Genomic DNA, 15403 nt, shown 5'->3' on the forward strand with positions numbered 1-15403 from the left:
TACTACTAGAAATTATTTTTTCAGCTGAATCCTTGTAGTCATAGTTCTTACGTAACATCGTCCCTGGCAAGAAAATGGAATTGTCTTTTATGAATATGTTTGTCCTTGCGTCAAGTGTAAGTATCGCACAAGGCTTTAGAGAATGCCAAAGTAAAAGTCTAAGTCAAAGTTACTTTACGTGTGGCGGTTTGCGGCCAATCAGTTCATCTTGGCGCCAAGCCTTTTGAGACTCACGACAACTCACAAAACGTGTTGTGTATGTAACGCGACAAATAACTTCACGCCGTTTTGGATCTAGCGAATTTTTTGAACACTCGCTCTCACACTTATACAATTTACAATTTCACAATTACTGCCATCTGCAGTATCACAATTACTTTTCTTGCTGGAGTCCCTGCCATTGACTCAATACAACTCGACTCGTAGCTGCTGGACTCAATTCTTACTGGATACTCAACTTTCCATACTAGTAACTCTCTCGTAACTCAATACTCACTACTCACTGAATAGTCCAAGTCCAAGTCACATTGCGACTGACGGTCCGTCAGTCTGTCTGTCTTGGTGTCGAGCCCCGACTGGGGCTCATGACCAAATTTTTTTCCTTCTTATATGAAAGTTACTGACCTGTTCATTTGGAGCGCCCTCTCTGACGAGAGGTCGGGTCTCTCGCTGAATAGTGTTCGCTGCTCCTTATTTAGGCTCGGCACAGACAACATAGAGAACACATTGTTGCTCGGCAACAGATATCAGGTATTGCTGTCAGGTGTTTCTACCTACGCATTGCCTAACAATAGTCGCTGCACGGACTCGTCTGTTGCGTGACGTCACAGCCTAGCGGTGAGGGGTGTTTACTGATCGTTGCGTAATGATGGAAGGAGTGGGGGTATGTGACATCACTCGCGAGAGCGCAGAGTTCACGTGACCCCTACGTCCTGTTGCGCCACCCACGTCACAATATATATATATATATATACACACACACACATACACACACATATAAGTCCGTAGCAGTCACAAAATGTGTATACTCATGAGTACTTTAACCCAGCAGTTACAAAACAGGAGAAGCGAGAACTGAAGTGCATGGTGGCAAGTCATTAAATAAATATAGCGGTTAAACTACTTCTCACCCACCCTGTACTTTTCAAAGTGGATTTGATATAAATATCTTGAAGTTGAACGTGTATAACAAGTGATATATTCTGCTAGGTTCCCCAAATAAAATTTATTTCATATCTCCGTTTCATTGCAGTTTTGAAAAACTTATTTATGAGAACCAGATTTACATAGAACCACGTGTCTCTTTCAAGTTCTTTGTCAATAAACATGTACGTAATAAATGCGATGTTGAGGCCTTTTGGAGTCTACTGTAGCGTGTCCAGGCGGGTTTCAGTAGATCAAAGTTTCATGTATAACCCTTAAAAGTTAATGCATTGCACTGACCTGTAAGATATTACCTTATAGTGTTCGCCTTATGTGTACGTTTACTACATAAATATGAAAATTATTAATTTATTATTATAAAATCCTGGATAGGGACAAAGCTTACGATAAAGCTTCATTGCTACAGATATATTTGGTGCATCATTTTCTGTGGCTCAGCTTAAAAATTGATGGAGCTGTTTCCGCGCAGCCGCGTGGCTGTTCAGTGTTTAGAAAAGATATGACACAAAAAGTGGCATTCCTCCTGAACTTGTGGAATAAGAGCCTAAGTTTTAGATGTTAATTAACTTGAAAATTTCAAGGTAAATTATGTAAGAATAATTAAACTCTAAAGTTACTTTTACAACTGCGTTTTGTTTATAGATCTGATTGGTTTAGAATATCTGTGGTATAGTGGTCAGAGTGTCTGGCTACAGATCCAGAGGTCCTGGGTTCGATTTCCGGCGCTACCAGATTTTCTGTGAAAATAGTGGGTCTGGATAGGGGTTCACTCAGCTTCGTGAGGATAATTGATGAGCTGCTTGAATGGAAAAGTAGCGGCTCCGGTCTAGAAAACCAGTATTAACGGCTGTGGAGATTCGTTACGCTGACCACGCTACACCCTCTATCCGCTAAATTTGGCATTAACTTCACCGACAAACGGCGGTCACTCGGTCGGTATATTTCACTTGCGGAATAAAGCCACGGATTTTGTTTGTAACGTAAGTCACCGAGCTAAGACTTAGGTGTGAGGTATGTATAATTGTGTACGGTAAATTCGGAACAATATTAAAAGAAGTTGTCATGTCAAATCCTATCTAAAATAGCCTGAAACATCTCCACCGATATTAAAGTCTGGAATACCTGGTATAGAAAACGAGTAGGTAAATCAGCTTTGTCATTCTTTAGTTGACTTTTCTTTTCTTAAACAGAACTGAAATTGACAACTTATATAATTATGTGTGTAATAGCGGACTTTGTCTCCCTGGATTGTGTTCTGACAATAGAGGGCTGAAATTTCGGTACAGTGGGACCAGTTGTAGATGTCTGTTTACCTTGACGACCTTCCAGTACCGCCAAAGGATGGCGTGCACTCCACCCTCTAGAGTAGGTGTGCTTGGATTTTTTATTCCTTCGCGTTTTGTAATGTCTCACAACAAGAGGAGGACATCCACAGCTCTTTGCTCTCTGTCTACCAGACAAAGGCCGTACTGTGCATGTAGAGTAAGTACGTGGGTATGAGGGTGTGTTTCTTACACTTTCCTTCCTGTAAATTCACTGCATAATACTACACGTATATCATTGCCCCGCCCTGAATCTGATTCATGAAGTATCATGTAACATACACCTCAGTTTGAATACATACAAGCGAACAGGAAGTTGTGTGTAAAGAACATGTGAGGCTTCCCAGCCTAGTTTTATAATGTAGCTTTTACTTTCTTCGAAAGGAACACATTTTACAGTCCACAGTGTGTTGAAAATATGGTACAAAAATGAACACGTATCACAAATTATACTAGCAATGCCCCCGGGTAAATACTCTGCTCACGGCCATCGGAAATCCGTCAAGTGGCGCCTTCAACGCCGTTCCCGCGAACTCGTTGCAGCTGACGCGGAAAGCACGTTGAATTATACTTTTTTCATATATAGAGAGACATTGTTTTATGTCTCAATAACTTTAATTCGATTAATATTATTCTATAAATTCCCAGCAATCATTACATTATCTTACATAATGAATTGATGTTTATATACCTTTCAACAAATAAGAAAATTTTAGTAAAAATGAAATACAGTTTAGTCCGGACAAATTTTAAAGACAGACTAAAGAAACTAAAATACGAAGAGTTCTACCTTCTGGGGTATAATACCATGCAGTCGGTTGAAGGTTAACCAACATTGCGGATGTGCATGTCTCCTCCAACTTCAGGTTTTGAGCCCCGCGGGAGTTATGGCCGTATTTTTCTGTCTCACAACTCTGATTGAGTTAATGAGGGTACTTTCTTGAACGAATGTCCGTATTCAAGCAGATTCGGTCCAATAGACCAAAGGAGGATGTATGGAGGGCTTGTGCCCAGTCCCTTCGTTTAGGGACAGTAGACAGGGAATGTTCTCAAATTTGTCTTTTTAAGTGTCACCGAGTATGATAATGTCTTTTGGAGGGGCAGGGTTGTATAAGTTTTCCTGTCCAGTGTCCCTATTAGCTCGGGAATTGACTCAGATCTATTTCCTCATGGGTCTGTTGAACCAAGATATCTATTTTATATACATTAATACGCACATCTTATTCCCACCCTGAAGATGGAGGCATAATTTATCTTCGAAACATCAGCATTGTCCACGTCCTCACGATGCAGAGATCCAAGAGTGGGAATAAGGCGTTGATCCATGAGGTTTTGAAGCACTCAGATACAGTAAATTAGTTTGGTGTGGGGAGTTTTACGTAATGACATATAAACCAACTGCAGTATTAAACAAACGGACCTCAACCCCCCCCCCCCNGGCACTTTTTATCGATCGATCACAGCAGCAGGAGCAGTAGGGCCATGTCGCAAAAAGGTAAATGCCGAGGCCACAATAAAGCTACCTCCCACATTCTGGAAACCTACTAAATAGGATATTCGCAACGAGCGTGTTGTGGTTATACCGCTGTAGCAGTGCCATCAAGCTTGCGTCCGGGGAGCGACTCCCACAGCATCATCCTTTTGACTCCGACAAGTTAGCGGAATCCATCAGAGAACAAAATGCCATTGACATATATACTCGTACATTTAGGTATTGATTAATGGACTTTTGTAAAGATACATACATTTTCTTCATTGCCGCCGATTCACGATAAAGTAAGCTCATTATTCAGCTGTAAAAAGTGGAGATAAAATCTCTTGAACGTTTATGTAAAGTAATTAACGTTTTAATACATTTTTGTATTCGGGGAAAAAGGTCTAATTACGTTTCACATATATTTTGATTTAATGATGATTTTATGCCTAATTAAGGAGATGATGGTAATTGTTTTAGTTGAAAAAATTTGTTCGACCTTGAATGTATTTATCGATGTCGCATTTAAATATGAATCATTTACATTAAAGTACTCGTGGAATATTTTTTTTCAGTGGCTGTTCCAGCTCATTCACGGCCCTGGCCTCTTATTCAGTTCCGTAATCTTTTTTCACAGCCGGTCACGGTAGCCGAGCTGTCTAAGGCATGCACTGTCTTCGCTCGCTCGGAAGCCGGGATCGTGGGTTCGAATCCCACTCAGGGCATGGATGTTTGTGTGCGTTTTTCTGTGTTTGTGTACAGGTAGAGGCCTTGCGACGAGCTGATCACCCGCCCAAGGAGTCCTACCGTATGTGTAAGATCTAGAAAAACCGAAATGAACGGAGTTCATGGAGGCAGGCCTAGGCCCATTGGGGCTGTAGTGCCAAGGGAATTCTTTTTTTCACAGACTGTAGGACTCCTTGGACGAGTGATCAGTCCGTCACAATGCCACTACTTACACACTCTACCTTAGAGAGATAGATAGATTAGAAAGAACACCCATTACTGTTGGAGGATAATTACTGGTTTCCACCTAAGAGATCCGTCAAACTGGGGCATTTCCAAGTGATCGTACCAAATTTGAGGAAAATTAGTCGGTTGGTTGGAAAGGTAAAAGGGTGGCACATGTATACAAAAATCATAAGAGTTTTTCTGGTCCTGTTCTTTTCCTTAAGGAAGTTAATTATGCTTAAATGCGAATCAGTGACCTGTAAGTTAGGCCTCGTGTTATTACTTGGAAGTTTATTAACAAATTAACATAAATCCTAAGCAGACCTCTGTTCCTTCCGTGTTGTCATGTTAGTTGATGGGCAGTGACCGCAAGAGACTTTGGGTTACAGCGTGGCTTGTACGCAATCAATCAAATTCGTGCGTGATGCACGCACGCAGTAACATACACACGCATGGGCAGATTCACCTGTATTGCATGGGTCGACCGTTACAGCCGCCTTAGTGTCTAGTTTACTCTTCACTGGTATCTGCGAAACTTTCAGTATAGTCATGCCCTAAGTCCTGTTTTGATGAAAGTCATATGGAACAGCGCAGGCAGAAGTGATCATTTCACATGCATGGGCTTTTACGCGTGAAAAATATGGCTCAAAACATTATTAGTTCAAGAGAAAGGGAAAATAAGTGGGCAGGGAACATTACATAATGAGGAACTTTATAATGCATCACAGTCAGAATTACCGGAAGTTTGGACTTTATTCATGGTCTGGTATTCTAAAGAACACAACGTTTCGGAAACTGGATTTATTTCTGTTTTCAGATGAGCGGTTAGGAGATGCCTACTCTGTAGAATTAACTTCTATCACTGGACGAGGTTAGCTGTTTCTAACGGACAAAACTGACTAGGTGTCTCCCAACACACCTGAGGACGGAAACAGATCCAATTTCCGAAACGTTAGGTTATTTTATGTCTTTAAGAACAGACGATGGGCACAGTCCAAAACCCCAGTAATCCTGAGTGTTATACACCATCGTCATAACCAGGGCCCGGATTTTGATGACCTGAAAATATTTGAAAATGACCTATAAAATGACCGAAAAAATCCAGAAAAATGACCTAAAATATGACCCAAAAATGTAATATGCAGGGCCCGGATTTTGATGACCTGAAAATATTTGAAAATGACCTATAAAATGACCGAAAAAATCCAGAAAAATGACCTAAAGGAGAAAAGAAAGAACACTTCGCTTCCATGTTATTCACACTCATATTCGAGATTTATATATTTAAGAGCATCGCATAGGATACAAGGAAATAAAGATGACATGTCATCAAAATCCGGGCCCTGGTCATAACGTACGTATAATTTCGTAACTCGGTAATGATTAAAGGTAAATTTCTCCCTGTAACACTTGGTGGAGGCCCATAGGGTTGTGAGACGTCGAGGCTCCCCACAGTTTCTAGAGAATCGGCTCACAGATGACAGTAAGGTTGTCAGCCTTACGCGCCGGCCGCCCTTTACCCCCAGAATGATTCCTGATACTTATTTCTGTTAGAGGTTGAGTCGACCCCAGGACCATAGTGCAGCTGGAAAGATTATGTCAATTGAAATATCGAATGACCTCATCTGGAATCGAATTCGCGACCCTGCGGTCTGTAGTATAGTGTTCCAACTGCGCTACCGCGTTCCCCCATCCCGGTAATGATAAAGGTGATCGAATCAAAGAGGATGAGCTGGATGGGACATGTAGCACACACGACGAAAATGGGACGAAAGTACAGAATTTCAGCCAAAAACAAGAAGGTTAAAGACTACTTTGGAGATGTAGGCGTTTATGGGGGGAAAATTTTAAAATATATCATTCAGTACCCCAGGGTAAAATGGCGCACAGGATTGAATTAATTTAGCGCAGGGAGTAGAGACGGGCTTTTGAGAAAACGGCAGTGAGCTGTTGGGTCTCAAAACGGGGAGTCTGAACAAGATGGAAGACTGCAGGCTTTTGCAGCGCGGGGAAATTTAAGACATCTTCGCATTTCAGTGAGTATCACTGTTCCGGGTTCAGATATTATTCCGGAGACAGCTCTCCTGACTGAGTTTTCTGGTGGGTGTCCGTAGCCTCTTCCAGGCATATGCTAGGATAGTACCTTATAATTAAAACCTGACGAGCCAGACCTCGGCTTCAGGACGGGATCTGCAATGTACGGAGTAGAAGTGGAGAGTGCATATCAGAGCTAGGTGAGGAGGTGAAATGATGTGATGTCTTGTTGAGTTTGCTGTCGATATGCCTGTGGGCAGAGTTGTGCGAGCGGCCCTGCTCAATGTATGCTAATGAATGTCCCATATTAAATCACGGGGACTAGCCCTGAACATGTCCGTCTGTCGGTCACAGCTTTCACCCATAACAATGGACATGGAGACCTGTGTGCCATGCCAGTCATAATCTCCCGTCAACACTACAATGGCCAGCTGACCTGACTACCCAACATAAACTAACACAAAAGGTGTCACGCCCGTATTCAGTATATGGATAATTTAGCCCATAACGTACCTATCTATAAACACGGTACAGGAATCAACAAGTGAACTGACATTCATTCCCCTCGTTAGATGTGCTCCCCTGTCATTAGCACTCTTGAGAGAAAGTAATATTACTTATTGGACATCGACGGAGACAGAATCCCATCTCCGAAACGTTGTGTTTTGAAAAAATAAACAGGACGGTTTTTAAATAAAGAAAAAACGATTGATAATGTCCAAACACTCCGTGGCCTGTAGTCCGCAAGCGAACTGTACCGACCGAGCTACCGCCGTTTGTCGGTGAAGTTAGTGCCAACGTCTGCGGATAGAGGGTGTCGTGTGATCAGCGCAACGGATCCTCACGACCGTTAATCTCGGCTTTCAAAACAGGAGCCGCCATTTCCTTGAAATAGCTCCTCAGTTTTCCTCGCGGTGCAAGGGCCGAGAAGGTCTACCCCTCATATATTTATTCATTCAGTCATTCTCATGAGGCTAAGTGAACCCCGTTCCAGACCTACTACTTCTCAGAAAATTTGGTAGGGCCGGGAATCAAACCCGGACCTATGGATCTGTAGCCAGGAACTCTGGCCACTAGACCACAGAGGCGATGTAAACCTACAGTAATTAATATGAATTTCATACTTATTCTCCATCTAAGAAACACAGACCAGTAACTGCGCAAGGTCATGAGTACTTAAAAAAAATCAACAGTGCTTGCTACAGCTAACTGGTCAAAGTGAACTATGCACCTATAACATCGAGACACGAATCCAGTGGGACATGTAATTGATCTGCACATTGTAACTCGTTCGTTTGTGAAGGTTATATATCTGTTTTGCGCTGCTGTCCACAAAGACGGCGGTACAGAATGGCAGAACCAAGCGGCACGATTTTATGCAATGAAACATCATTTCTCTCTCTCTTATATTCATATTGTGACACACAGACCCAGTCCTAGGGAACTCTTCGGTAAAGACGCCTGCAACAAATACGCAACCAACAATAGAGGAGACCCATTGCTAGGGAACTCTTCGGTAAAGACGCCTGCAACAAATACGCAACCAACAATAGAGGAGACCCATTGCTAGGGAACTCTTCGGTAAAGACGCCTGCAACAAATACGCAACCAACAATAGAGTAGACCCATTCCTAGGGAACTCTTCGGTAAAGACGCCTGCAACAAATACGCAACCAACAATAGAGTAGACCCATTCCTAGGGAACTCTTCGGTAAAGACGCCTGCAACAAATACGCAACCAACAATAGAGCAGACCCATTCCTAGGGAACTCTTCGGTAAAGACGCCTGCAACAAATACGCAACCAACAATAGAGCAGACCCATTCCTAGGGAACTCTTCGGTAAAGACGCCTGCAACAAATACGCAACCAACAATAGAGTAGACCCATTCTTAGGGAACTCTTCAGTAAACAAGTTTGCAACAAATACGCAACCAACAATAGAGTAGACCTATTCTTAGGGAACTCTTCAGTAAACAAGTCTGCAACAAATACGCAACCAACACTAGTGTAAACCCACTCCTAGCCAAAGCCCGCGATACATGCACGCAGCAAGACAACCGGTGTCCCAAGAGGTGTTTTGTATGTTGTCCGCATACGTCCATTGCTGGGAAAGGATGTGTTTTCTGTGCTGTGGTCCGACCCGATTCTATATAACGAGAAGCCAACAATAATCTGATAGTTCAGTCGGAGTTCAGTTCAGTTGTCAGTTAAAGTCAGCCTGTGAAGAGAAGAGTAAGCATGTGAAAAGAGAACTTCATATGTGCTGTAGTTACAGTGTACCTGACATGTATATGTTGTCAGGATACGACTAGTGAAGACTGAGAAGACTTAGCATGTCTTAGTGATTTGTGAAGTTGGGTAGATTAGCGATGGCGCTATAATTTATTGTGATTCCGAGTGATTGTAAAAGGTGTTAATAAATCCAATCGTACAATAAAACCCCGTTATTATTAGTCACGCAGCCATGAACACGTGACAGTATTGTTACAACTAATTAAACGTATTATGCAACAACTTAAATACAACTGTTCTACCAATTACAAAAGGTCGATTAAAGCCGACATACGGTCTGAGACACGAAATGTCTTCGTCCGCTCAAACAGTGGGTTCGAATCCCATTTGGGGCATGGATTTATTTCTGCGTCTGTGTTGTATCGTCTAGGTATCGGCTTTTCTACAGGCTGATCCCCCATCAAAAGGGTCCTACTAGTTCTCTATAAGATTCATAGTTTTGAGAAAGGAGATCTCATTTTAGCTGGGATTCTGGCGGAATTTGTCCTAACCTGAGTTCGTATTTAGGCATTACACCCCTCTGTTTGTCACTCCCTTAAGAACCACAAAACCTCACTCTTTGTCTTTCTAAATCACAGCACCCACCGACGCGAAACGTAAACAGACCGGATGTGAGGCGCCGGAAACAGTTTTGGCTCTTTATCAAATTAAGTTTCAACTTAATCTTGGATGTGTGGGTTACAGAAATCTCTGGGTCATAACGCTCCTTGGTTTCAGGTCACCGCCCGTGTATTTATCTGTCAGCAGAGAAAACCGCATAAGGCACTCAAACTGTCGCCCCAACTAAGTTGCAACATTCTTCAAGCTTATGCTCCCCACAGCAACACTTCCTTTTTTTTTTCCTCGACTTCTGAGAAGTGGAGGGGTGACGCATAGGAAATTGTTCCTATATGTCAATGAGTTTACAGTCCCTTAATACCTACTTTCTCCGAACTTCTTGTTCACTGAGAATAATCCACCAAGTCGGTAACCAGTTTTCTAATTTTTACCGTAATTTCTTCGTTTTGAAAAAATAGGTTGATGCAATAACCATGCTATCTGTGTTTCTGTGTATCCTCTCATCAACCTTTGAATGTTTAAACCAGTTTTTATGAAACTGGGTATATAAATCACGTCACCTGAACCCATCTCTATGGCATACTTCATAAATCCCTCCCATCAGTCTGTGTGTCTGTATTTGTATGTCCTATATTGTTGCTAGTCAACGGCCAGATAAATATGTTCCCGCAGCAAATAATACAAACAACAGTAGGAGAATTGTTGAACTGGACGCGTTGTATTCTGTGCTGTTATTAGAAGTCGCTGTCAGGAAACGTCTAGTGAAAACACGGAAGGACTTAGAATATGCTCTAGTGAATTGTAAAGTGTGAAAATTAGCGATGCCGTTTAATTAATTGTAGTTATGAGATGTGTGCTAAAGCGGTAACAAAATCTAATATCCAATTTAAAAACCCGTTTAGAGTCGCCCATTTACGTGACCGTATATTATGTTGGAGAGTCATGTTTTCTGTCTTATCAAATGTGGGACTTCCCCTTGTTGTCTTTTCAAGTATTCGCAAGCTCGATTGTGGTAGTTACGTCGACACTTCATGGCACATTCAACCCAATTATATGCCTGGATTCTCAAATATAAACATTGGCCAGTGTCGGGAAACAAAGGCTAACTAGTAAAATAAAATTTATGTAGGTTTGATGGGAGCCATTTGGGCCGAAACATATAATGAAATAAAAATAAAACAAAATATATATAAAAAGGTAAAGTTGTCCCTGTCCTTAACTAATTAATCACTAAGACATGTAGGCGTATGGGGGAGTGGAAGTATAGATCCACATTTTCTTGACCTCGGCACTATTTGGAGGTGATTGGTCAGCTTCTCGTCCCGGCCTCTTTACCCCAGTGGAAGGAGCCCACGGTACCCATTGGACAGGAGAGTGTGTGGGCACCAGAGCCGGTCTGGACGACGTGGAGAAGAGACAATTCTTGACCTTACCGGAACTCGAACTCTGACCCCTCGCTGGTCAAGCACAAACAAAATAAATAGTTTGATTAATTGTATAATACGTTGTATCAACGGACTTACCACATTTATTCTCAAGCACACTTGATTAGGTAACATTCAAACCTCTGAGCTAATTATACACAATGTCATAAAGATGTGCTGGAGAGTGCAGTTGTGGCTTCATGCATTTACAACATCCAGCAGTAGATGTATGTCGCACTGCGACCTTCAATGATCTATTGTGCTTCCAATTTGATTAACCCTTTATTAATCCTACACTTCGACTGAAATGTACGACCCTATTTATGGGGACGTCATAAAGGTCACTTGGTTACACGAAGAACTGACCCTGGTGACGAAATCTTAAGTAAGCTATGGTCTCACAGTCACACAGGGTATGTATGGCTGATTCGTTTTCTTGTAGGCACCTTTCGCAGGTTGGGTCATCTGTCAGTCCCAGTTTCAAAAGGTTCCAGCAGTAGATGGAGTACAGTGGTAAACTTCAAGCCCAGGCCAGTTTCTAACCAAGGAAACTGAGTAGGAAATCCTTGAGTAGGAATCCAGGGACCTAGAGCAGATCCGGGCCCCGTGGGGCAGAGGAAACTCACTTCCCACAACCGAGAATCCAATCCTGATTACTCGGTCGTCCAGGCATTAGCGTAGTCCCCATATTTACTGAGCTATCCTAGGGCCGCGCCATGGCTCAAGCGGTTAGTCTCTAGCTTCCCACCGCGGCGGCTCGGGTTCGATCCCGGGTCTGGTCAAGTTGGATTTATGGTGGACGAAGTGCCGCTAAGGCAGGTTTTCTCCGAGTACTTCGGTTTCCCCTGCCAATCTTCATTCCACCAATTGCTCCATAATCACCCTCACCTATCATCTGAGGCTGGTACAATAGGCCAGAAGTGGCCGCAGTACAAGGGACTTAGTCCCACCTCACTAGCAATAAAAATACTGAGTTATCCCGTCTTGCTTGCTAAGCTACTTACTTAATCCGTTCCTCTTATAACTTACGGTGTCGAGATTGTTTTTTTTTTATCATTTCACATACGGTATGACTCCTTGGACGAGAGATCAGCTTGTCGCAAGGCATCTACCCACATACAGGACAACATGAACACAGAATAAATACATATAGCAAACATCCATGCCTTGTACGGAGTGCGAACCCACGATCCCGGCTTCCGAGCGAGCAAAGACAGTTCATGCTTCAGGCAGCTCGGCTACGGTGACCGGCTTCCTAAGCTACACAGCACAATTTTCTCACAATTGCCGTAGATGAAAATGTCCTAATAAGTTCCTTCTTATCCTTGTAATTAGGTAATTAATCAGTCAGTTTGGGAAGGGAGGTGATTGAATGCTGTTACAGCGATTCAATTTTCCGTTCGTTGCGACAGAGCAGAAGGTGGAGAGAGGGTAGCTTCGAAACGTTGGTAACGTTCTGCCAGACTGCACTGCGTCACATCCCAAAAGACAGTATGTTCGATGCTTAGCGTAGCTGTACTTGAGTCACTGTTACTCGTATTTAAAGTTACTGGAAAGAAGGGAATCCCCTGTTTACGAGAATACCGTAAATCTTATGCCATCATGAAGCAGAGTTGCTTGTATCTTGCTACTAAATACACGGCTTAAACTTCGAACCTGAAGATAGAAGCTGTGTATTCCTCCGAAACGTAGGCGAAATTTAATCTGTCTGTATTGTGTCACTTCCAAGAAGTCCTCTTCTTTATTCATTTTATTGGGTGCCTTTATGATAAATCGGATTTAATATCATATAAAAGATAAAAGGTAAAGCTGTCCCTGTGCTTAGGTATTTAAGCACTACGCCATGAAGGTGCATAAGGGAGTGGATGTACAGATCCAAAGTTTCTTGACCACGGCACTAGCTATAGGTGAGTGGTCAGCTTCACGCCCCTGCCGCTTTATTCCCGGGGAAAGAGCCCCCAGTACCCATTGTATAGGTTGGGTGGACCTCCGAGCCGGTCTGGATGACGGGAAGAAGAGAAAATTCTTGACCTAACCGGGACTCGAACTCCGACCCCTCGGTCGTCCAACACGTAACCAGTCACTATACAGACTGAGCTATCCCGGCTCTTTTTAATGTGATATAAAGTGGTTTAAATTATATTCAAGTTGAAATGCAAGCTGAAATATAGGAAGACAAGCTGAAAATATATAAAATCCTGTACTTTCTTGCATATAAACGGAATCAGTATAACATGAAAATATTTTATTTTGTATTTATATTTGAAATGATATAATAATGAAACGCAAGAATATGATTCTACATCCAGTTACGAAACGGCAAATTATACACTTTTCAAATTCACAGTTTCTTTCTGCTGTTAGTGGAATACAATGTGTCTCATCCATACTTGGAGACCCCACATCACTGAACAAAGTTCAGTAAATCCCGTGACTTTATCACTATTTTAAAAGCGGAGTGATCCCATAAACATGAAGCGACACAGGTTTCTGTAAACGCGGAGACAGATAAAAACATCCACTTGCCTTACCTTCCATTTGTTACTATTAGCATAAATCTGGGCGACGCCTTGCCATTGGCGCCAGAAGCGCGTCCTGTCGGGCGCCGTAACCGACCACCGACTAACCATGATAGAGACATCGTACTGGCCATCTTTATCCTACTTCCCTTATTTAAAAAAAAATGAAAGTAGGCTTATGAGATCACCTTGCTGTCTGTGTATCCCTCTCCCATCATCTTATGAATGACTGAGCCCCTTTTAACGTCGTACTTCATAAATCCATCCAATCAGTCTGTGTCTTTACATGTGTATCCCTATATCGTTGCTAGGTAACTGCTCGATAAAAACGTTACCGCGGCAACGAATACACTCAACAATTGAAAAATTAGACGCATCGTCTTCTATGCGGTGCGTGTTGTAACAAAGGAAAGTAGGCGATTAATTCTTCCCAGAAAATTTTCTGATATTGTCATCGCAACTACGTCAGCCCCCCAATAAATTTTAAATAATACGTAGCGATGTAGAGGTCGGACAGAACACAGAATTGAAACACCCTACTAGATGATCTTAAGTTCAGTAAGCTAAAAACATAAATTATCGTTTCTTTTTTAATTTTCCCCACTTCAGTGACTCAATAAATGTAATTACTGGACAATGTATCAGCCTGTCGGTTTTTCTTAGTGCACGTGATCCCTGTTTCAATTCAGTGTACATCAATCCCAATTTTCTGAAAATACACTTACTTACTTATGGAGCTTCTTAACTAACTTCATAGAGCTGAGCCCTTCTGGAGGAGCCGCCAATTCTGCTGCCACTCAAGAATTTCCCAGCATTTCATGGAACCCGAATGTTCATTACCGTGTTCACAAGAGCCCTCCACTGGTCCCTATCCAGAGACAGATCAATCCAATCCATATTATCCCATCCTATCTCTCTAGGATCCATTTTAATATTGTCCACCCACCTACGCCTTGGTCTTACCTGTGGTCTCTTTCCTTCTGGCTTTCCCACCAATATCCTATAGACATTTATATTCTCCAAAATTCGTGCTACATTCCCTGCCCACCTCACTCTTCTTGACTTCATCATTCTAATTATACTTGGAGAAGAGTACAAGTTGTGAAGCTCTTCATTATGCAGTTTTCTGAAAAGGCACACTAATGAAAACTTCATATCCAGGTGGAAGAAATTTTCACCGCAAGGCCGTCGGCTTTTCTCTGTCAGACGATTGAATGGCTCGAGTATGCTGAGGAGGACACAAAATTGTATTATTTTATATAAAAGAGTCTGTATAGAGGATTACGTAATAGGTTATATGACAAAAAATAATTGGGTCATAGGCTGCACATATTTTCTCATAGAAGTTTTTTTTCTCCAATGTAGGACGTACCAAGGAGGATGAGGTGGGCAGAGCATGTAGCATGAATGGGGTAGACGAGAAATGAGTATAGGATATTGGAGGGAAAGCCAGAAGGAAAGGAATCACTGGGAAGACCAAGACGTAGGTGTGTGGGCAATATTAAAATGTACCCTAGAAAGGTAGGTTGCGAGATTATGGATTGAATTGATCTAGCTCAGGATAGAGACCAGTGGAGGGCTCTTGTGAACACGGTAATGAACCTTCAGGTTCCATAAAATGCTGGGAAATTCTTGAGTAGCTGCAGAATTGGCGGCTCCTCCA

The sequence above is a fragment of the Cryptotermes secundus genome, unplaced genomic scaffold (assembly GCF_002891405.2).
Source record: "Cryptotermes secundus unplaced genomic scaffold, Csec_1.0 scaffold560, whole genome shotgun sequence".
NCBI classification, from domain to species: domain Eukaryota; kingdom Metazoa; phylum Arthropoda; class Insecta; order Blattodea; family Kalotermitidae; genus Cryptotermes; species Cryptotermes secundus.